Here is a 25,095-nt window from a genome sequence, read left to right as displayed (position 1 = left end):
GCTGATCCCGCCGGGGCTCTGCCTTTTTTCAAGCACCTGACAAACACTCCTGAGCTGACAACTCGGGTCTGGGACTGAGCCATGCTGGGTCCTGCCTTTGTTTACACCCCTGAAAACACTTCTGGCCTGCAACTCCATCCCTGCCATGAACCAGGCTGCGTCCTGTAGGTATTCAAGGCCACGACCAACAATCCTGAATCTGTATCTGACTCTCATACTTGTTTCCAGCCTTATTCGAGCCACCGGTAAGCAATCCTGAACTGACAACTAGTTCCATGCCTCGGAGCTATGGTGAGTACCACCATTGTTCAGTCCCCCAGGAAACACAGGCCATCCCACATCCCACTCGATGCACTCGAGAAGGCTGGGTCATGCCTTTGACAAGACCCCAACAAGCAATCCTGAGCCCTAGGACACTAGGTCCCTGCAGTGAACCAGGTTGGGTCTTGTACAGGATAGAGCAACTGGCAAACACTCCCCAGCACACATCTGTTGTACAAGCTTCCAAAAAATATTCCTGGAACACTTCTAGTTCCGTGCACTGAATCAGGCTGGGTCCTGCCCTTGTGCATGACACCTACAACACTCCTTACTGCACATTTGTGTCCCTGAACCAAGCTGGATCCTGCGCTTGTTCAAGCCCCTAAAAACGACTCCTGAGCCCACATCTAGGACCCTTCACTGATCCAGGCTGGTCCTGAGCTTGTTCACACCACAGAGACACGCGTGAGGCCACATATGGTCCCTGCATGGACCAGTCTGGGCCCTGTACTTGACCAAGCCCTGGACAAATATTCTGAAGCCCACATTTCAGTCCCTCTATGGATCCAGACTGGGTCTTGGCCTTCTCAAGCCCCAGACAATTGCTCCTGGGCCCACTTCGCGGTCCCTGAACTGAATTCTGCTGGGTCCTGAACTGGTTCCATGCCCTGACCAACAACTTGAGCCCATATCTCACTCCCAGAACTCACACAGGTTGAACTCTGCCTTTAGTCAGGTCCCAACAAACATTTGTGAGCCCACTACGTCATCTCTGCATTGACCTAGGATGGGTCCTGCACTTGTTCAAAGTGCCGCTCAACACTGCTGAGGCTTTCTCTGACTCTCCGGCTAGTCCTGGCCGTATTCGAGCCACTGACCTACAATCCTGAGCCCACAACTTACTCCCTGACTCTGAACTAGGGTGTGTCCTTGTGTCCTGCCCTTGGCCAGTCTCCCCAGGAAACACTCCCGATCCGGCATCACACTCGCTGCTTTGAACAAGGATCAACGTGCCTTTGTATAGGACTTCAGCAAACACTCCCGAGCCCATATTTAGAGCCCTACGTGGACAATGCTGGGTCCCGCCCTTATTCTAGACCATGAGATATACCTCTGAGCCCTCATCTCGGTCCTTGTACTGAACCAGGCTAAGGTCTGCCCATCTGTATGCCTAAACAGATACTCCTGAATTGATATCTAAGGACATACACTGAACCAGGCTGAGTCCAGGCCTTGTGCAAGACCCTTGCAAACACTCCCGAGCCTCCCTCCTGGTCCCTAAACTGAGCTTCACTAGGTCCTGCATTTCTTCAAGGCCACGACAAATACTTCTCAACACACGTCTCAGTCACTGCACTGAACCCAGCTAGCTCCTTCCAAAGTGAAAGCATGGACAGATAACCCTGAGCCCAAATGTTGGGCCCTGCATGGAACGAGGCAAAGCACTGCCCATGTTCATGATGCCTAATAACAGGCCTGAGTCAACTTCTTGAGTCTGGCACTGATGCATTTTCGGAGCTGCCCCTGTTGCACCCCAGCAAATGCCCCTAGCCTACATCATGGAATCTGCACTGTACCCAGCGGGGCCCTGCCTTTGTTCAAGCCCCCGACAAACACTCCTCAGCTCTCAACTCATGTCTGACACTGAACCATGCTGGGTCCTGCCTTTGTTTATACCTCCGAGAAACACTCCTGTGCCTGCAACTCCATCCCTGCATGAACCAGGCTGGGTCCTGCACATATTCAAGGCCACGACCAACATACCTGAGCCTGTATCTGACTCTCATGCTAGTTCCCGGCCTTATTCGAGCCACCGGCAAGCAATCCTGAGCCTACTAGTAGCTCCATGCCTTGGAACTATGGAGTGTACCGCCTTGTTCATTCCGCCAGGAAACACTAGCGATCCCATATCCCACTCACTGCACTCAAGAAGGCTGGGTCATGCTTTTGAATAAGAACCCGACAAACACTCCTCAGCCCTAGGAGACTAGGTCCCTGTAGTAAACAGGCTGAATCTTGCATTGGATAAGCCTCCAAAAAACACTCCCCAGCACATATCTGTTCAAGCTTCCGATCAATACTCCTGGGCCCACCTCTAGGCCCGTGCACTGCATCAGGCTGGGTCCTGCCCTTGTGCATGACACCTGCAACATTCCTTAGCGCACATCTGTGTCCCTGAACAGAACCCAGCTGGATCCTCTGCTTGTTCAAGGCCCTAAAAATGACTTCTGAGCCCATATCAAGGTCCCTTTACTGACCCAGTCTGGCCCTGCGCTTGTTCAGACCCGAGAGACACGCATGAGGCCACATATGGTCCCTGCACTGAACCAAGCTGGGACCTTTACTTGCACAAGCCCTCAATAAATATCCCAGAGACCACATTTTGGTCCCTCTACTGATCCATTCTGGGTCCTGGCCTTCTTCAAATCCAAACAATCACTCCTGTGCCTACATTGTGGTCCCTGAACTGAATTCTGCTGGGTCCTGAACTGGTTCCATGCCCTGACCAACACTCCTGAGCCCATTTCTCACTCCCAGAACTCACTCAGGTTGGACCCAGCCTTTAGCCAAGCCCCAACAAACATTCCTGAGCCCACTACGTCATCTCTGCACTGACCTAGGATGGGTCCTGCCCTTGTTTTAGGTGCCGGCCAACACTGCTGAACCTCTCTCTGAATCTCAGGCTAGGCCCGGCCATATTCAAGCAACTGACCTACAATCCTGAGCCCACAACTCGCTCCATGACTCTGAACTAGGATGTGTCCTGCCCTTGGTCAGTCCCCCCAGGAAACACTCCCAATCTGGCATTGCACTCACTGCACTGAGCAAGGATTGACGTGCCTTTGTGCAAGATCCCAACAAACACTCCTGAGCCCACATTTCGATCCCTTTGTGGACAATGCTCAGTCCTGCCTTTGTTCAAGACCACAAGAAATTCCTCTGAGCCCGCATCTCAGTCCCTGTACTGATTGAGGCTAAGGCCTGCTCATTTTGAAGCCTCAACAGACACTGCTGAATCGACATCTAAGGACCGGCACTGACCCAGCCTGGGTCCAGGCCTTGTGCAAGACCCTTGCAAACACTGCCGAGCCTCCCTCCTGGTCGCTGCACTGAACCAGGTTTGGGTGTGCCCTTCTTCCACCCCGACAAAGACGCCTGAGCCTCGTTTTGGTGCTTACCCGGACAAGGCTCCATCCTGCCATTCTACAAGTCCACGACAAATACTTCTGAACCCACATCTTGGTCTCTGCACTGAACCAACCTAGCTTCATCCTGCGTGCAAACACTGACAGACAACCCTGCCCCCAAATGTCGGGTCCTGCAAAGAATGAGCCTAAGTGCTTCCCATGTTCATGACAACTAATATGAGGCCTGAGCCAACACCTTGAGTCTGGCACTGAAGCATTTTGGGAGCTGCCCCTGTTGCATCCCTGCAAATGCTCCTAAGCCCACATCCTGGGCCCTGCACTGACCCAATAGGGCCCTGCCTTTGTTCAAGCCCCCAACAAACACTCCTGAGCTCACATCTCGGTTCTGGCTCTGAACCATGCTGGGTCCTAACTTTGTTTTTACCCCCGAGAAACACCTCTGCGCCCGCATCAATGTCCCTGCCATGAACCATGCTGGGTCCTGCACTTATTCAAGGCCCCTATCGACATAGCTGAGCCTGCATCTGACTCTCACGCTAGTTCCCGGCCTTACTCGAGCTACTGGCCAACAATCCAGAGCTGACAAGTAGCTCGATGGCTTGGAATATGGTATGTACCACCATTGTTCAGTCCATCAGGAAACACAGGCCATCCCACATCCCACTCGCTACACTCATGAAGGCTGGGTCATGCCTTTGAGCAAGACCCCAACAGACACTCCTGAGCCCTAGGACACTAGCTCCCTGCAGTGAACCAGGCTGAATCGTGCACTGGATAAAGCCTCCAACAAACACTCCTCAGCACACATCTGTTGTTGAAATTTCCGAAAAATATTCCTGGGCCCACGTCTAGGTCCGTGCACTGAATCAGGCTGGGACCTGCCCTTGTACAAGACACATACAACACTCCTTAGAGCAGATCTGTGTCCCTGAATGGAACCAAGCTGGATCCTGCGCTTGTTCAATCCCCTGAAAACGACTCCTGAGTCCACATCTAGCTCCCTTTGTTGACCCAGGCTGGTCTTGCGCTTGTTCACATCTGGAGAATCACGCATGACCCACATACGGTCCCTGCACTAAACCAGGTTGGGCCCTGTACTTGCACAAGCCCTTGACAAATATTCCGGAGCCCACATTTCAGTCCCTCTTCTGATCCAGACTGGGTTCTGGCCTTCTTCAAGCCCCAGACAATCGCTCCTGGGCCCACATCGCTGTCCCTGAACTGAATTCTGCTGGGTCCTGCACTGGTTCCATGGCCCGACTAACACTCTTTAGCTCGTATCTCACTCCCAGGACTCACTCATGCTGGACCCTACCTTTAGTCAAGACCCGACAAACAGTCTGGAGCCCACAACGTCGTCTCTGCACTGACCTAGGATGGGTTCTGCACTTGTCAAGGTGCTGGCCAACACTACCGAGCCTCTCTCTGACTCTCAGGCTAGGCCTACCATATTCAAGACTCGACCTACAATCCTGAGCCCACAACTTGCTCCATGACTCTGAACTAGTGTATGTCCTTGTGTCCTGCCCTTGGTTAGTCCCCCAGGAAACACTCTCCATCCGGCATCACACTCACTGCACTGAAAAAGAATCGATGTGCCTTTGTGCAAGACCCTAACAAAAACTCCCGAGCCCACATTTCGATCCCTATGCGGACAATGCTCAGTCCTGCCCTTGTTCAAGACCACAAGAAGTACCCGTGAGCCCACATCTCGGACCTTGTACTGAATGAGGCTAAGGTCAGCCATCATGAAGCCTCAAGGTATACTCCTGAATCAACATCTAAGGACCTGCACTAACCCAGGCTGGCCCCAGGCCTTGTGCAAGACCCTTGCATCACTCCTGAGCCTCCCTCCCTGTCTCCACACCAAATCATGCTAGGTCCTGCCCTTCTTCAAGGCCACGACAAATACTTCTCAACACACTTCTCGGTCACTGCTTTGAACCAGGCTAGCTTCTTCTGTTGTGAAAGCAATGACAGACAACCCTGAGCCCAAATGTCGTATCCTACATGGATCAAGGCCATGCGCTGCCCATGTTCATGACCCCTAATAACGGTCCTGAGCCAACATCTTGAGCAAGGCACTGAAGCATTTTGGAAGCTACCCTGTTGCACCCCAGCAAATGCTCCTGAGCCCCCATCCTGCACCCTGCAGTGATACCAGAGAGGATCTGCCTTTTTTCAAGCGCCCAACAAATACTCCTGAGCTCACAGCTCTGGTCCAGCACTGAACCATACCGGGTCCTGCCTTTGTTTAGGCCGACGAGAAACACTCCTGCGCCTGCATCTCCGTCCCTGCCATGAACCAGGCTGGGTCCTGTAGGTATTCAAGGAAGCGAGCAACATAACTGAGCCTGTATCTGACTCTCATGCTAGTTCCCGGCCTTATTCGAGCCTCTGGCAAGCAATCCTGAGCCAACAAGCAGCTCCATGCCTTGGAAATATGGTGTGTACCACCATTGTTCAGTCCCCCAAGAATCATGGATGATCCCACATCCCACTCACTACACTCAAGTGAGCCCTAGGACACTAGGTCCCTGCAGTGAACCAGGCAGAATCTTGCACTGGACAAAGCCTCCGGCATACACTCCTCAGTGCACATCTGTTGTCCAAGCTTCCGAAAAATACTCCTCAGCCCAACTCTAGGTCTGTTCGCTGATTCAGGCTGAGTCCTGCCATTGTGCACGACACCTACACACTCCTTAGCACACATCTGTCCCTTAACGGAACCAAGCTGGATCCTGCTCTTGTTCAAGCCCGTAAAAACGACTCCTGAGACCACATCAAGGTTCCTTTGCTGACCTAGCCTTCTCCTGTGCTTGTTCAGATCTGAGAGACATGTGTGAGGCCACATACGGTCCCTGCACTGATCCTAGCTGTGTCCTATACTTGCACAAGCCCTCGTCAAATATTCCGGAGCCCACATTTCAGTCCCTCTACTCATCCAGACTGGGCCCTGGCCTTCTTCAAGCCTGAGACAATTGCTCCTGGGCCCACACTGCGGTCCCTGAACTGAATTCTGCTGGGTTCTGAACTGGTTCCATGTCCTGATCAACACTTTTGAGCCCATATCTCACTCCCAGAACTCACGCAGTTCAGATCCTGCCCTTAGTCAAGCCCCAACAAACATTTTTGAGCCCACTACCTCATCTCTGCACTCATCTAGGATGGGTTCTGCCCTTGTTCAAGGTAAGATGCCAGCCAACATTGCTGAGCCTCTCTCTGACTCTCAGGCTAGTCCTGGCCATTTACACCACCGACCTACAATCCTGAGCCCACAGCTCGCTCCCTGACTCTGAACTAGGGTGTGTCCTGCCCTTGGTCAATTCCCATAGGAAACACTCCCAATCTGGCATCGCACTTGCTACACTGGGCAAGGCTCGACGTGCCTTTGTGCAAGATCCCAACAAACGCTCCCGTGCCCACATTTCGATACCTACACGGACCATGCTTGGTCCTGCCCTTGTTCTAGACCACGAAATACCCCTGAGCCCGCATCTTGGTCCCCGTACTGAACCAGGCTAAGGTCTGCCCAATTGAAGCCTCAATGGATACTCCTAAATCGACATCTAAGTACCTGCACTGACCCAGGCTCGGTCCAGGCCTTGTGTGAGCCCCTGCAAACACTCATGAGCCTCCCTCAAGGTCGCTGCACTGATCCAGTCTGGGTCCTGCCCTTTTTCTACACCGTCAAATACTGCTGAGGCTCATTTCAGTGCTTACCCAGACCAGACTGGGTCCTGCCATCCATCATGTCAAATACTTCTGCACCCACATCTCGGTCTCTGCACTGAACCAGGCTAGCTTCTTCCCATATGCAAGCACTGACAGACAACCCTGAGACCAAATGTCAGGTCTTGCATGGAACGAGGCTAAGCGTTGCCCATATTCATGACCCTAATAAAGGCCTGAGCAAACATCTTGAGCTTGGCACTGAAGCATTTTGGGTAGTGCCCCAGTTGCACCACAGCAAATGCTCCTGAGCCCACATCCTGGGCTCTGAACTGAACCTGGCAGGGCCCTGCCTTTGTTCAAGTCCCAGACAAACACTCCCGAGCTCTCAACTTGGTTCAGGCTCTGAACCATGCTGGGTCCTGCCTTTGTTTATGCCTCCGAGAAACACTCCTGACCCTGCATCAACGTCCCTGCCATGAACCAGGCTGGGTCCTGCACTTATTCAAGGCCCAGACCAGCATACCTGAGCCTGTATCTGACTCTCATGCTAGTTCCCGTCCTTATTCGACCTACTGGCAAGAAATCCTGAGCTGACAAGTAGCTCGATGCCTCGGAACTACGGTGTGAACCACTATTGTTCAGTCCCCCAGGAAACACTGCAGATCCCACATCCCACTCGCTGCACTTAAGAAGGCTGGGTCATACCTTTGAGCAAGACCTCGACAAACACTCCTGAGCCCACCACTAGGTCCCTACAGTGAACCAGGCTGAATCTTGAACTTATTCATGCCTCTGGCAAAGACTCTTCAGCACACATCTGTTGTCATAGCTTTCTAAAATACTCCTGAGACCACCACTGCGTCCCTTCCCTTAATCAGGCTGGTTCCTTCCCTTGTGCAAGACACCTACAATACTCCTTAGCACACATCTGTGTCCCTGAATGGAACCAAGCTGGATCCAGCACTTGTCCAAGCCCCTGAAAACTACTCCTGAGCCCTCATCTGGGTCCCTTCACTGAAAGAGGCTGGTCCTGCGCTTGTTCAGAGCCTGAGAGACACTTATGATCGCACATACAGTCCCTGCTCTGAACCAGGGTGCATCCTGTACTTGCACAAGCCCTCTAAAAATATTCTGGAGCCCACATTTCTGTCCCTCCACTGATCCAGACTGGGTTCTGACCTTTCTGCTGTCCCAGACAATCTTTCCTGAGCCCACATTGCTGTTCCTGAGCTGAATTATGCTGGGTCCTGCGTTGGTTCCATGCCACAACCAACACTCTTGAACCCATATCTCTCCCAGATCTGAAGTGGGCTGGACCCTGCCTTTATTCAAGCCCTGACAAACAATCCTGACCCCACAACGTCCTCTCTGCACTGACCTAGGATGGGTCCTGCACTTGTTCAAAGTGGCAGCTAACACTACTGAGCCTCTCTCTGACCCTCAGGCTAGTCCTGGCAATATTAAAGCCACCAAGATACAATCCTGAGCCTGCAACCCGCTCCCTGCCTCTGAACTTTGGTGTGTCCTGCTCTTGGTGAATCCCCCATGAAGCACTCCCAATCCCACATCTCACTAGATGCACTGAACGAAGCCCGACATGCCTTGTGCAGGACCCCAACAAACACTCCTGAGGCCACATTTAGATCCCTACACTGACCATGCTCGGTCCTGCCCTTGTTCAAGCCATGACAATTTCTCCTGAGCCCACATCTCGGTCCCTGTACTGAACCAGGCTACATTCTGGCTATCTTGAAGCCTCAGCAAATACTCTTGAACCGACATCTAAGTACCTGCACTGAACTTGACTTTGCCCAGAGCTTGTGAAAAGCACTTGAAGAACCTACTGAGCCTTCCTCTCAGTCCCTGCACCAAACCAGGCTGGGTCCTGCACTTGTTCAACCCCGAGAAATACTCCTGAGCCTCATTTCGGTGCTTGCACTGACCAGGCTGGATTCTGCCCTTGTTTGAAACCATGACAAATACTCTTGAACCCACTTCTTGGTCCCTGCACTGAACCAGGCTAACTTCTTCCCATGTTCAAGCACTGACAGACAACCCTGAGCCCAAATGTCTGTTCCAGCACTGAACGAGGCTAAGTGCTGCCCAGGTTCATGACCCCTAACAACAGGCCTGAGCCAAAATCTAGAGCCTGGCACTAAAGCATTTTGGGACCTGCCCCTGTTGCACCCCCAGCAAATGCTCTTGAGCCCACATGTCGATCCCTCTACTGATCCAGACTGGGTCCTGGCCTTGTTCAAGCCCCAGACAATCGTTCCTGGGCCCACATCGTGGTCCCTGAACTGAATTCTGCTGGGTCCTGCACCAGTTCCATGCCCCGACCAACACTTTTGAGCCCATATCTCATTCCCAGAACTCAGGCAGGCTGGACCCTGCCTTTATTCAAGCCCTGACGAACACTCCTGAGCCCACAACATCATCTCTGCACTGACCTAGGATGGGTCCTGCATGTATTCAAGGTGCCGGCCAATACTGCTGAGCCTCTCTCTGACTCTCAGTCTAGTCCTGGCCATATTCAAGCCAGCGACCTACAATCCTGAGCCCGCAACTCACTGCCTGCCTCTGAGATAGGGTGTTTCCTGCCCTTGGTCCATCCCCCAGGAAACACTCTGTATCCTGCATCTCACTCACTGCACTGAACAATGATTGGCATGCGTTTGTGCAAGACCCCAGCAAACACCCCCAAGCCCACATTTCAATCCCTACACGGACCATGCTCGGTCCTGCCCTTGTTCAAGACCACGACAAATACCCCTGAGCCCGCATCTTGGTCCCTGTACTGAACCAAGCTAAGTTCTGCTCACCTTGAAGCCTCAACAAATACTCTTGAATCGACATCTAAGTACTGACACTGAATCAGGTTTGGCCCAGACCTTGTGCAAGACCCTTGCAAACACTACTGAGCCTCACTCTCGGACCCTGCACTGAACCGGCTGGATCCTGCACTTGTTCAACCCCGGGAAATACTCTTGAGCCTCATTTCAGTGCTCTTACTGACCAGGCAGGGCCCAGAACCCCGAGTGACTGGCCTGCACTGTGGAGCTGGTGGCCCTACAGCTGGCGCTGGATTCCATTAATAAGAAAGCCCAAAGGGCGCACACTCGCCTGAAACATAAGACCTGTGAGAGGCGGAAGATGCATCTAGAACATAGAAGTGCCATCATCCAAAGAATCCGTGTCTTCTGTGTCAAATTTGTATCCCTTGTTTTGGTGCTTGTGATTTTTTATTTTTTTTTTAACCTGGGCTATTGCAAAAGTGTTTATAGATCTGGCAGTTCTGGTATAAAATTTACATTTTTGGATGATTTATTGACTATGCCAAAGTCTTTGACTGTGTGAATCACAATAAACTGTGGAAAATTCTTCAAGAGATGGGAATACCAGACCACCTGATCTGCCTCTTGAGAAATCTGTGTGCAGGTCAGGAAGCAACAGTTAGAACTGGACATGGAACAACAGACTGGTTCCAAATAGGAAAAGGAGTACATCAAGTCTGTATATTGAGACCCTACTTATTTAACTTATATGCAGGGTACATCATTAGAAACGCTAAACTGGAAGAAACACAAGCTGGAATCAAGATTCCTGGGAGAAATATCAATAACCTCAGATATCCAGATGACACCACCCTTATGGCAGAAAGTGAAGAGGAACTAAAAAGCCTCTGGATGAAAGTGAAAGAGGAGAGTGAAAAAGTTGGCTTAAAGGTCAACATTCAGAAAAAGAAGATCATGGCATCCGGTCCCATCACTTCATGAGAAATAGATGGGGAAACAGTGGAAATACTGTCACACTTTATTTTTGGGGGCTCCAGAATCACTGCAGGTGGTGATTGCAGCCATGAAATTAAAAGTTGCTTAGTCCTTGGAAGACAAGTTTTGACCAACCTAGATAGCATATTCAAAAGAAGAGACATTACTTTGCTGACTAAGGTCCGTCTAGTCAAGGCTATGGTATTTCCTGTTGTCATGTATGGATGTGTGAGCCAGACTTGAAGAAGGCTGAGCACCAAAGAATTGATGCTTTTGAATTGCAGTTTTGGAGAAAACTCTTGAGAGTCCCTTGGACTGCAAGGAGATCCAACCAATCCATTCTGAAGAAAATCAGCCCTGGGATTTCTTTGGAAGGAATGATGCTAAAGCTGAAACTCCAGTACTTTGACCACCTCATGTAAAGTGTTGACTCATTAGAAAAGACTCTGATGCTGGGAGGGATTGGGGGCAGGAGGAGAAGGGGACGACAGAGGATGAGATGGCTGGATGGTATCACTGACTCGATGCACGTGAGTCTGAGTGAACTCCGGGAGCTGGTGATGGATAGGGAGGCCTGGTGTGCTGCAATTCATGGGGTCGCAAAGCGTCGGACACGACTGAGCGAATGAACTGAACTAAACTGAACAGTTACCTTCCGGCATATTTGTTCCTGATATTAGGTGTGATATTCTTGCTGTCTGGCTACCACAAATTGATACTTGGGCCTTTCTTGGAGAGGTTCCAGTCAGAATTGTCATTAGCACCAGGGACTCTTCAGAGAAAAGGCTTGTCTGGAATCCACATCTACTCTGAAAAGCTGAGTGAATTTAATGGTTAGGTTGGGATGTTTAAGCGGTCGTATTGGTTTTAGCTAGGAGTGCTTGTTTTCCAGAAGAAAGCTAACTTTCATGAGGCTGAGGTCCAACTTAGGGCCTTCCTGTTGGGAACAGAACCTCTTCTGGTAGTGCATGCATAGGCACAGCCTTGGGCCTTGTTCGGCGTTCATACAGTCTGTGTCAACATAAATGTGACAAGTTAACTAGTAGCAAGTTAAAGTCAAAACAATGTCATTCTACACTTTAGGCTAGATTTGTTCTTCCAGCACTTTTCCCTCTAGCATCTAGAAGCTCCTTCACCTAAGCAGTTTATGAACTACCCACAAATGTCAGTTTTGATGAGCAACCAAGATGAAGACATGCTTCACTTCATGACCAACTTGAAGGTCAGGCAGGGACACTGATGATTGTGGAGCAGAGGTGACTAAGGGGGGGAGAGGACATGGTTTATCCCTGAAAACTGGAAAGGACAGCTCTTCTGTAAAGAGGTTTCACACCCACCCCACCACCCCACCACCCACACTTTGTCCTGGCAGGTGGAGGAATGCAGGCATCCCGCTCAACACTACAAGATCACATTGTCCTTTCAGAGGAATAGGTATTTCCAGAATGAAGTGATTGTTAAGGAGTTTCTGATTAACATCGCTGGCAAGAGGCAGCTCCCTGGATTTTGAGGGTGGGAGCAGAAAAGTGTAGGTTGCATTGGAAAGCGATTTAGGTCTTTCTCCCATACTCCTTTTCTTGCAGGATACCAAGCATCTCATTCCACTCCCATTGAGTGGTACCAGGGGTTTTAATGTAAGGCATACAGCTGCAGGCACCACAACAGCAGCATTAATTTCTTCAACTGCTTCTTTGACCATGACTTCACAGGATCTGACTGGATTGCTGAGGTGGGGTACCACGTGGCCACTGGGCCAAAACTGGTGATTTATATTGGATTTCTTGGTGGTGCACGGGTGGGCTCATGGACTGGCCAGCCCTGTGCTGACCTTGCTCATTTCCCTGGCAGATCTTCATAAAGGATCTGTGGCGCAATCCTTTGCAGTACTATGTGAAGAGGAAGACTGCAACACGAGACGTCCCGGGAGGATGAGAGTTGGGGCCCCTGGGACTGAGCACTGGTATAAGTGTTGTCCAGGAACTTGGGTCGTTTATTTCACTTGTGGAGAAAGTGAGATTCCATGGAATACAGAGTGACGCCAGGGCATGAGGGAATCAGCAAGAGACAGCAAGGGTAGAGAACTGTAGTGAAAAACAGGTCTAACTAGAGAACCTTGAGGTAGATGAAGTGGCCTGGCCAGGTCAAAGTCACTCCAATTTGTATCTAAGTCACTTGTGAAGCAAATGAGACTCCTTGGAATAGAGAGTGACACCAGGCCATGAGGGAATCAGTAAGAGCAAGTGTAGAAAACTGTACAGAAAAAACAGGTTCTAACTAGAGAAGGTTGAGGTAGCTGAAGTAGCCTGGACAGGCCAAAGTCACTCCAGTTTATAACTGAGTCAGCTGCACATCTCCGAACTGTCATTCCATGGCCAACAAGTCCACCTTCAGGCTCTTCTTAAATTGGGGCTCATCTACTATTCCTCATGAAGTGTCCTTTCCAAAAAAGACTGTGATTCTCCTTTGTGCAAGGCAATTCCCCCACTAACCCATAATTTGATTCGATTTTGATAATCACACTGGCACCTTCATTCTGAAATACTGACCACTGTGCAGGATTATGGAGAATAGTCTCTTATTTATTTTAACTGTAGGATAATTACTTTGCAATACCTTGACAGATATTGCTGTACACTGCCCAACATGAATCACCCATAGGTATACACATGTCCCCCCACATACTGAACTCATCACTCACCGCCTCCCCCTACCTGTCTATGGGTTGTCCCGCAACATGACTTCGGTTGCCTGGCTTCACACATCAAACTTGCACTGATTATCAGTTTTACATAAGGTAATGTAAATATTTCAAGTCTATTTTCTCAAATTTACCCACCATTACCACCTCCCACTGAGTCCAAAATCTGTTCTTTATATGTCTGTGTCTTATTTTTGCCCTACCTGTTGGATGTTGAGTACAACCTACACAGTCCTCAACTCCATATATTTGTGTTAACATACAGTGTTTGTTTTTCTCTTTCTGACTGACTTCACTTAGTATAATAGGCTCTACTTTCATTCCATCTCATTAGAACTGACTTCGACACGTTCCTTTTTAGAGCTGAGTAACATACCATTGTGTATCTGTACCCCAACTTCCATATGACTTCATCTGCCAATGGACATATAGGTTGCTTTCATGTCCTAGCTATTGTAAGCAGTTCTAGGGTGCAGACTGGGATACGTGTTTTTAGTATATGCTTAGAGGAGATGTAAAAGTTCACAGACTCTCTGTTGTGGAAACTGACTTGAAAGGTTAAAGCTGTCTTTAGTGTTTTGAGAGAGGGTAGGTTTGCATATCTGTGTCTCTCTCTGTTTTGAAACGAAGCCTCCCTGCCCCACGATTTTGAGAAACTTATGATGGAGTGTCCCCCTTTACCTAAAATAGAAAACTGATGAAGCTGCTTTATGTGAATCAATGGCCAGCATATTTCTCTTGGATGGGAATGTAATGAGGAGTGGTCTGGTGCTGAAATAGATTGAGAGGGAGACACAGGTAAACCTGAAATATTTCCAAAGGATAAAAAACATCAACTGCATGTGTCTGTGTATTGTTTGGGCAGGTCCTCAGGACAAATGCTTCAGGTGCATGTAGGATTCTCAGTTTTCCACGTGGGAATTATCAGTCCATGGAGAGTTGTAGCAGGGCTTAAGTCATATATTGGGGTTGTGTCAGGGGACACAGTTCTTTCTGTGGAGTGGGGGTTTGGGAGGATGGAGAAAGATGAGGGGCCCATTGCCTGTGGGTCTGTCAGTTTTACAAGGGAAATGTGGATGTTCATGGAAAGGGTCGGGTGAACAAGGACCAGAGATCGAAAGAATGGAATGCAATTTTGTTGGAAGGTTGGGGCCCAGGTATCTTCTCTGTTGCATATCATCAGATACTTTAAGAGTACAGAACAGAGAGAAAGCCTTAATATTCAACACTCTATGAACCTACAAAGCCGTATGGATAAGAGTGTGTATATGAGTGCACGGTCAGCTTTATTGAGAGTTTGCTAGGGCAAACTAGAGAGAGCTAGTGTTCCAGGTAACATCTTAGGGGATCAGGTATAAGGTATATAGAGGGGGGCTGTGGCCTAGGGAGAAAGTGAGGGGTGGGAAGGCAGTGAGGATATTATTTTCTTGCAAAATTGACAAGGAGAAAAGATAAATTTCAAGGAATTAGATAAAGGAAGACAGATCCCATCATAGATGTTTGAGGTCATGTGAACTTTGTTATTTTCTCCAGTAACTCAGTTTAGGTACAAAGTGTGCATGGGCAGAAGTGAGGGGAATGAGGATGTTAGGGCCAGCCTACCCAGCCATGTGCTCTGTGTCCCATGCTGCTGCTGCTGCTGCTATGGCTCAGTGCTTAATATCCCTTTCTCCAGGAAGGCTTAAGCTCTTTGCCCAAGGCCCTCTATCAGACCAAGGTGAAGAAGTAACATTTTTCTCAGGAACCCTCCAGTGTCAGTGTCTCTTCCTTGCTGAATGGCTCAGCACAGACTATTTTCAACCACAAGGGACCTGTCCTTCTTCTAGGGCTTGGTCACTACTCTCTGGGCTAAGGGCCAATGGGAACACCTGGAGCATACAGAGTTCACAGAGGGACTGGTCAGCACTTAGGGTGGTCCTTCTGAAGTAGATAACTGCTTTCTGGAATTGTGTCCACCTTTGGATTGGGCAAAGGACAGACTGGCACAAATGGAGTAGGGAGAGCTCAACATTGTCCCCCACCACATGTCCTCTCATCCCAGATAGAATGGCTCCAATGTGGGCATGCTTGAGGGTGATGTCCCACATGAAGTTCTGTCCCACCTGAAGATCCCACTCCACAACTTTTCTCCCTAAAGCAGCATTTCTCTTGAGGGCAAAGGGTAAATGTTAAATGTCAAAGTTCACGGGTTTACGAATGTCCCCGTCAAGGTGCCCTAAATGAGATCTCCTGCTTAGTGTCAGCTTTTGCATTTGAATATCTACACTACAGGTTTGCCCCTTATACAGAGAAGCATCTACAGCTCTAGAAGGCAAGGCTTTGCCTTCTCTGGGTGCTTTTTGAACAACCAGCACAGGAAACACAGGAAACTTCTCTTCTTACTTTTTTAACCTATAAACTTCAAACAACCCTAGGAGAAACGTCAAGCTGTTACCTTTCTCAGCGCTCATTCAAGACAAACTAAAGCAGAAACTATTATGTAATAACTCTACAGCCTCTGTGAGGTGGCATATTGGGGCATGGATTTCGGGACCTTAGACTTGGCTCATTCTAGGGACTGCATGTCATTTATCCACATTCAGAAGTTTTACTGAGGCATCGCAAGGATGTTAAAGACAAGAGAAGTTTAGGACAGGGTTTCCCAATGCCTAATACTTCCTGCCAATGCTTCAGGACCAGGGGTGGCTTTAGATCTAACCTGTCCTGGAGTGAAGAGCACAGAGATAGTCCTGGATCAGTTAGTAAATCTGAACTGTGGATGGTTGACTGGATGGTCATTCTCTGGAAACTTGCCATGACTTGTGTCCCAGTTTCTTTAGAGCTTCACTTGGGCCCTAAAGTCTTGGCGCTATTAGATTTTACTGCACATTGGATGTGTTGTGTACGGTTTTCTTCCACTGAATGTTAATGCATGTGAAACTTTGCAGATTAGTGATGAATTCATGAGCATTCTGGCTCAACCACCCTGAGCTGCATTTGCTTCCTGTTCCCTGGATGTGTTCATGTTTTCTCTGTATAGAATGAAGACTGGGTATCTCCATTGTGTTTGCCCATGAATGTGAGCTGATGTTTCCTCCTGTGGATCTGCCTATGCCTCCTATCTTCTTTCATGATGCACACATGCTTTGCCACTATGCACAGCTCTGCTGCCATAGCTCTCTGAGTTCTTGCACGTCCCTATTCAACATACATGCATTGTGTTGCTCATATTCACTCTTTTTTTTTTTAAAGTTTGTGTATCTTTGTTAGAATGCATGTGAATTTGACCCTTTCTTTCATTGCTGGATCAAATGCTTCCAACATCTTGAATTGTGACTTTTTAAGACTTCCATGATATTTGTGCACATCAAGAAATGCTGCATCACAAGAATAGTTAACATGACCCACATCTGGAAACAAGAATATCTACACACTTACACTAATGCCTAATGGGCAAGAATATCACTCCTTGAAGTGAGAATATTATTTAGGATCACAGAGAGCAAAGATGTTTCAGGAAAACATCTGTCAGGAAAATTTTATCTGTCAGGAAAGATTTGGCATTGACTTGTTAAGTGTTCTATAAACAATACTGTAGCATTGAAATACATTGACTTTTACCCCTACCCATGAATTCTTGCATTGATCATTAAACTGGCATTGCCCATGCAGAATTTCTTCATGATTATCAGTAAATCATCACCAGGTGATATGAATTGGGGCTGCCTTTCTGTAAAGAAAAAGTGGTTAAAGAATTCTTTTCCCAGAGAGAAGGGGTACATGATCAGTTTCAATTTCAAATTCCCTTGCTATTTCTGTGTCGTTTCTGGAAGAAATGCACTGCGACTGGAATTACAACAACCTTATAGGCACCGTGAAATACTCCATGGCGACAGAAGTAGAGAACACAGGTATACGTCACTCAACTGTCCACAGTGAGGACTTCCAACCCTGCCAGCCTCTTTGCATGTTAGTCCACCTTGTCAGCAAATCCCATTCACCTTCCAGGATATATCATAGAAGAGGACAGTACTTGATCAACTAGTGAGTGAAAAAATTAACTGGGACAAAAAAAGAGGGGTGCATACCAAAGTCCATTATACTGGACAAGTAAACCAATAGTTCTGCAGGTGTTCAAGTTTTGTTTCAGAATTGTTGGGTGTGTGTGTATATGTGTGTGGGGGGGCGCACACACATATGCACTGGCAAAAATATGTGTGTGAGCTCTCTGAACAGGCCTGGCTGGGGGATGGAAGAATGGACACTGAAAACCTGAAAGAGTTTGTATAAGGTACAAAGATCTTGCCAGAGCAGAAGCACTGATGCCCTGCAAAAAAGCCCAGGGATCTCATGATGGAGCAAGCTGTATATCTAAACAGGTATGTAAGTGTAAACATGGATTCCGGAGCAGAAAGGAGAGGCAGGCCAAAAGCACCTGGGGGCAGTCATGGAGGATACAAAGGAGCAGAATGGGCCAGATTCCCAGACACAGAAGAGGGGCTACACACAGCCCCTAGACACCCGGCTGCAAAGGGTTTTCTGTCCTCAAGTGAAGGAGCACTCTTTCCGTTACACGACCAGCCATATGAACACAGCTTGCCCTTTTCCTGTTAGGTTTGGGAGACCGATGGCTCTGTAGCATAAGCAGCTGCTACATTCAGAGTTTGCCAGTTTGAAACATCACTCCTTAAAAGGGTGTCTTAGGTTGATCCTCTCACCCCTCCCAGTCCAACAGGCCTGGGCTGATGGTGGTAGCCTGGGGTGTATTCTCACCTGGAGGCTGATGAGAACAGAACTCCTTTGAAAGGGACTCTGTACAATAAATGGGCAGATCTCAATTCCTCTGGCACTGGTGAGTCATGGCTCTTAGCAGGACACTCTTCTTAGCATCTCTGGATTTAGAGATGAATCTCTCTCTACATAGAGAATTCCATGTTTGTGTTACATTTTGACATGTGGGCTAAAGTGTTGTATATGAAGCATGGAACTCATTATTTCACATAAGAATACACGCATTAAATTTTATTGAATGAATAATGGAATTCTCTATATTTCACCTGTGAAAATCCCACCACAAACTTTTCAAAGCAAAAATGGAATTCTCCATATTTTATATGAAAAGTACGCACCTATTATTTTCCTACATGAAATATGTAGTTCTGTGTATTTAATGAATGAAAATCTGGGCACTGATTTTCCTACATGAAATGTGGATTTCTATACTTTGGCATTTGAAACTCTAGGCAGAGAGCTTTTTCCTATGAAATATGAAATTCTTGTATTTCACATTGAATTGGGAATAAAGAAGGTAACATGAAAATGGAATTTTTCATATTCTCATTTGAAAATCTGTGTGCTGACTTTCCTTCATGAGATACAGAATACTGTATATTTAACAATTGAAAGATTTGGCATCAATTTTCCTACAAGAAATATGGAATTTTTTATTTCATACATAGAGTGATTTTCATGCTTGAGGTATGAAGTGATTATAAATATAAATATGAAGTCAATTCTAGTTCAAGGTGGTGAACTGGTATGTCAAAAACTTTGAGGATGTGATCACACCTAATAATTGGACACTTCCTGTTCTGAAACTCAGAGACTTGATAAAAATTTTTCTCTTATTCAAAATGGGGGGGGGGGGGGGGACAGATATACTAAATAAGAGATGTAACCCTTAAGACCTGGGTTTTATCTCTTTAGCCACACTTACTCTTCAGCAGGGTTGCTTTAAAAAGCCACATGTAAGAACAATCAGTTTGTGGACCTGGACAGCTGTGGTCAGCAGGCCTGATGTGAATTCACAAGTGAGCTCAAAGGCAGTCAAGAGGGTATTCTAGATCCTGGCTGCTGTTGCTGCTATGTAGCTTCAGTCGTGTCCAACTCTGTGTGACCCCAGAGACAGCAGCCCACCAGGCTCCCCCATCCCTTGGATTCTCCAGGCAAGAACACTGGAGTCGGTTGCCATTTCCTTCTCCAATGCATGAAAGTGAAAAGTGAAAGTGAAGTCGTTCAGTCGTGTCCGACTCTTAGCGACCCTGTGGACTGCAGCCTACCCAGCTCCTCCGTCCATGGGATTTTCCAGGCAACAGTACTGGAGTGGGGTGCCATGGCCTTCTCTGCAGATCCTGGCTACTAGCATTCGAATGCGAATTAGACATCCACGGACAATTTGACCCTGAACAAGCTGTTTGACCTGGCCAGATCTCAGTGTGCTCATCTATAAAATGGGTGTGAGGACCTCCCTGGACCTCCAGTGGTTGAGACCTTGCCTTCCAATAATGGGGGGTATGGCTTTGACTCCCAGATAGGGGAGATATGATTCCATGTGCCTTGTAATAAAAAGAAAAGTTTTCAAAGAAGGAAAATAAAGCAATATTACAACAAATTCATAAAAGACTTAAAAACTGTACGCATTAAAAAAATATTACTGATAAGAAGCCCAATGAGACATTGGGCAGCAACCTGCTTTCATTCTACAACTATGTAGCAATTACTGTCCTAGACCCCAGCAGGGAGCAGAAGGGACTCCCCAGAGAGTTGCAATTCTGGTGGTGATTTTCACTCACTGGATTCTACAGACATGAACCTGAATATCACTCCAGAGCACTCTCATCCGACAGCAAGGAGATCTGGAAGCTTTACTCGCCCAGATTAAACAGTGAGCATAAAAGCACTTGGCAAATTAGGAGAGAAGTAGAGAGGAGGGCTTGGGTGGTGGATAGGACCCTTTGGGAATCTGGGATTAGCAGATGCAAACTATTATACATAGAATAAACAACAAGGTCCTCCTGTATAGCACAGGGAACTAGAATCAATGTCCTGTGCTAAACCATAATTTAAGGGAATATGAAAAATATATGTGTATATAACTGAATCACTTTCTTTTACAGTAGAAATTGATACATTGTATATCACCTATACTTCAAGAAAATAAATTTTAGAAGACAGAACCTAAATGTAGAGTGTTCCCACAGGTGAACACAGAGCAGGCATGCCTGCCCACCACGTTCCTAACAAGGAACATGCCAAGAGGACAGGAGAGTTGGGAAGGGACTCCACCGCTTCCAGGTCCCCTTTAATTCCTGGAAAGATCCAAGGCTAGCCCTCCCCTATCCCACCACTGGCACTCACTTGGCTAGTGTATTTTAGCAGCATCTGCAGTGACTTCAGATGAAGTGGTGGCGATGGGTGGGATGATCGAAGATGCAAGAGTGCGCGTAGACCCTGAGCTGTTGACCAGGAGCAAAGACTAGGTGCTGCTCACCAGGGTGATGGTGGAGGTGGATGGGTTCTGTGTGATCTCTTTCTGCTGGACAGCTGTGAAAGCAAATGGTTCTTGGTCACCCCACGGCCTGAGGAAGCCTGTCCCAGTTTGAAGCTGTGGTGGGAGCAGGGCCCAATCCACACTCTTCAAGTTTCCCTGCTTTCCAGAGACAATGATTCTCCCATTGGCCAAACTTCAGAAAAGCTCCAAGGAGTCCTTTCTCAGCAAGGCCTCCATGTAGGTCTTTAAGGACTAATACAGTTTCCAACAGCTCAAGGCTGCATCCCTAGGATGACCCACACCCCTTTAAAGTCCCACCTAAGAAAACTCAAGCCTGCCAATAGAATTGCCTATTTGCTCCAATCAGTACCTAAGGATAGGGCCCTTTGCCCTCTCTCTATGAGAGGGCAGAAGCCTACCTTTAAGAGGTAACTGAGTTAGCAACCTCAGATATTTCACATGGACCAACACCCCTTTCCTGCTTTGTGTAAAATTGTCATTTTCTGACTCTATAGAATTCGCACGATTCCCCCTGCCTATTCCCTATTCTCCTTTTAAAACCCCAGTCCCCTGTGTACACATTGAAACTGACTTCAGTTCAGGCAGGACGTTTTGCCCTACTGCAATAGTAAATAGCAGATTAAAATCTATCCTAACTACTTGAACTAGTTCTGGCCAGTTTTATTTATTTTTAACAGGACAATCTGGGAGTTAGGAACCACACCATCAATGAGCTTCTTGCCAGCTCACAAGTTCGCCTGAAAGACTCATTATACTTAAGGGCTGTGATTCAGTAGCCTGGAACTCCCCATCCCGGCCTGAAAGATCCCAGACCCGGTTCTGCCACAGCAACACTTCAGACAGCAGGATCAATCCAGCTGTACTCCCCCACTCGGTGTCCAATCTTGTGGTCTTCCTCCACCCCAATCTTTGAAGAGTTTCACTGGGGGCCAGTTCCATATCTGGCTACTCTTTCATTTCACAACCTGCTGCAACTCTTACCAGTTCTCCTCCTGATAGTGCACTCAATATGTGAGAGTTTGCATCTAAGAGCCCAGTAATGAAGAATCTCAGTGCAGGTTTCCCCATGAAACAAGACCAGTACCAGTCCTCCTGAGAGCCAGACAAACTAGTCCCCATCAGATCAGCACTTTGTTCCGCTTTCGTCATCCCAGAAAGAGACTCCTGCTGGAAGCTGTCATTCTGCACTATGACAGTGGTTCTTGATGCTGGCTCTTCTTGCACTGGCTGGTGGGTGCTAATCCCTAGTTATTAAGGTATCCTTTATCATCCACTTCTCATACTGTACTCTTTCAAAAGTTATGCCCAGGGGTTCATGGACATGCACAAGGAAACTTGTACAAAGGTATTCATTGTAGCAATGCTTACAACACATAAAAACTGGAAGCAACCAAAATGTCTATCTGCAGGTGAATACTTTATTAAATAAACTGTGGGATATTATACATCAGTGCAAAAGAAAAAGGGAGAGCTACATGCACTAACACGGATTGACTTCCAAAACATGCTGAAAGGTGGGGGGAGAAAAAGGCAAGGAATTTACCATTTTGATGTTTTCAAATAGAAAAAAAGAAAAAGTAAAACTAATATCTTTGTGAAGTTATATGGGAAGATGGAGGCTGCTGCTGATGGCTTTGCTGCTTCTGCTGTTGCAGGCGCTGCATGTTCTGCATGTGCCACTTCTGGGAGGTCGTTTGAAACTACTTGATGAGTTACACACAGCCAGCTGCACGGCTGCGGCAGTCTCCTTCGGTAAAAGCGGCCTCTGCTTTTTCACCGCGTTTCCCGTGGTGCTGGTGGTAGTGGCAGCTTGGCCATGACCATACAGGTGGTGCTGGTGGTGGCTGTGACCCCAGCCATGGGAGTTTGGGAGGATGAGAGGTTGAGGACCAGCACCTTGGGGGGAGTCTGGCTGCCTGTTGCTGTGGATGGTGGAACTTCACCTACAACTGAAGCCAACACATGAAAAAACAAAACAGAAGGTAAACAGGACTCAGGCTGAAATGCAGGGTCTCCAGGCCAGTGAGTTCTAGGTCACCATCCCAGGTTACCATGCCACGGACCTCCCCGATAATGAGCACATTCTCATTTTGTATGCTTAGGCCACTTCTGCAGCATGCGCTAGCTTAAAAAATATCAGCATCCTTGGGTTACATGCTTGCTGACATTTGAGATACTTGCCAACTTCTCTGGGGGACTGAGGCCAATATAACACAGCCCTTGGGCTGGAGTTGCCCACCTGCTAGTTGATGACCCAGTGGATGAACAGAATCTTGCAAATATCTTGTTTTACAATGTTAGAGTTCAGTAAGCACTTTGAGAAGGACTTAGCTAAAGTCCATCTGCACATTAAGAGAAAATCTTTCCTTGGTCAGGAAACCTACAGAGGATGCACCCCAAAAAATCAGACAGCCTCTCAGTGGCCAAAGCAATGAACAGCAATGAATCACCCAGAAGGAATAGTATTGTCTTTCATTTCTTCTAATTCCTACCAGAATAGTCTCAGCATGGCCTGGCATCTTGACCCATAACTCTCAAGGGAACTCCACACCAGGGACAGAACCATCCCCAGCACAATGGTATTTATGGAGCATTTAGAAGCATTGCTTTTGTTTTGACTGCAGTTATCCATTGCATATCTTTTATGCAGAGCACAAAATACTGTTTTACCTACTGTCTCATAATCAAGTATAAGTCCAAAACTGAAATTGATCTTTTTTAAAGAGCAGATGCTTCAGATAAAAAACATATTAAGGCAGTAATTGTACCAGCAGGTTGGGAATGACAAAAAAAAAAAAAAAGAATACAAATGACTAGAGTTTGAAATGTATCTACATGGAGGAACTGGGCTATGAATGTGGAGGGCAGGATTTCAACAGCAGCAGGGAAAATTTGGAAAACAGTTTTAGCCAAGAAATGCCCAGGAATAGGCAGAAGTTTGGTGAGTGAGGACAGGCAGTGTGAAGTGCTGGCTAGAAGGCAGGTTAGAACATACCTGAAGCACTGAGCAGCAGAGAGGGGGTGACCACATGAGTATTCATCTGTGAGGGGAAGGGGGTCAGCTATGACTGCTGGCACTGGAGAGATGAGTATACACCCCTCAGAGGGGATCCCCTCGGGTTCACACAAAAAACACTGGTGCAAGTCAGCATCCTTCATCTCAGACGATGCGCCTGGACACATTGCCACACACTTTTAATAAGGACTGAAAGTGAAGTCACTCAGTCGTGTCCACCTCTTTTGCAACCTCATGGACTGTAGCACACCAGGCTCCTCTGTCCATGGGATATCCCAGGCAAGCATGCTGGAGTGGGTTGCCGTTTCCTTCCCTAAGGGAACTTCCCGACCCAGGAAAGAAACCTGGGCCTCCAGGACTGCACGCACATCCTTTACTATCTGAGCCACCGAGGAAGCCCGTAATGACAACACCTCTTTTAGGGCCCAGCATGCTTCTGCTGCATGACTCCATGCCTGTCATTTTTAGATTTCTATCACCCTAAAAAGACAGGAGTTCTTGATTATTCTAGGGGAAAGTTTCAGTTAAATGTGGGTCTGTGACAACCAAGGGGTGTGAAAGGAAAAGTGTGCTGACAAGCTGATTTTTCTGCCTGGAGGTGGGGGTGTCTTGGTTGTTATACAACTGGCTGGCCCTTTTGCTCCTCTGGGGAAGAATTCAGCCAATGTCCTGGGCAGGAACACAGGGTGCGGCTGGGAGCAGATCTCTACCTAGAGTGAGGAGCCCCTATTCTTTCCTAGGACAACCTTTTGGATATCGGTCACAGCCACTGCCTCTTCCCCTGGCAGGGGCAGAAGTGGTTTTGAGCTTGGCCCTTCTAAAAGGCAGAGATCCCAAAGGCAAGGCTTATAACATGCAAAAGCAACCCTAGTGCCTCTCTTTTCTGTCATGAGATTAAAAAATACACTGTCCTTTTTTATTAGCTAGCCCAATACCTCCTTGCACAAAGTGCAACCACAAAAAGGATCTTTCTCTCTCTCATCTTACAAAAGCAAGTAGATGGCTTTGTAGTTTGGTACTCCTCTGATAGAGTCCCACTGGAGCTCTTTTCCAAATTAAAACAAACAAACGACAACAGCAACAAAAACAGAAGTACACAAGCTGAAAACATTCCAGGCTTGACATACTCTGGGGGTTTACATTTAGACAATAATTTTTTTTTTTTAATTTCTAAAGGATACTGATGGTTTACTTAGGGGCAGGAGGGAGGAAAGGCAATGGAAAATTACATTTGTCCTAAAACTTTGGGAGTATAT

General features: G+C 47.6%; 1 pseudogene; it reads left to right on the top strand.

The window, feature by feature from the left end:
• LOC128070900 (testis-specific Y-encoded protein 3-like) overlaps positions 1-12,787 on the top strand; it is an 88,183-nt pseudogene extending 75,396 nt beyond the window's left edge.
• Positions 12,788-25,095: the final 12,308 nt, after the last annotated feature.

This window comes from Budorcas taxicolor, chromosome Y, assembly GCF_023091745.1.
Source record: "Budorcas taxicolor isolate Tak-1 chromosome Y, Takin1.1, whole genome shotgun sequence".
In the NCBI taxonomy this organism is placed as follows: Eukaryota; Metazoa; Chordata; class Mammalia; order Artiodactyla; family Bovidae; genus Budorcas; species Budorcas taxicolor.
The sequence above is the reverse complement of the archived record's forward strand: the minus strand, read 5'-3'. Positions and strand labels throughout refer to the sequence as shown.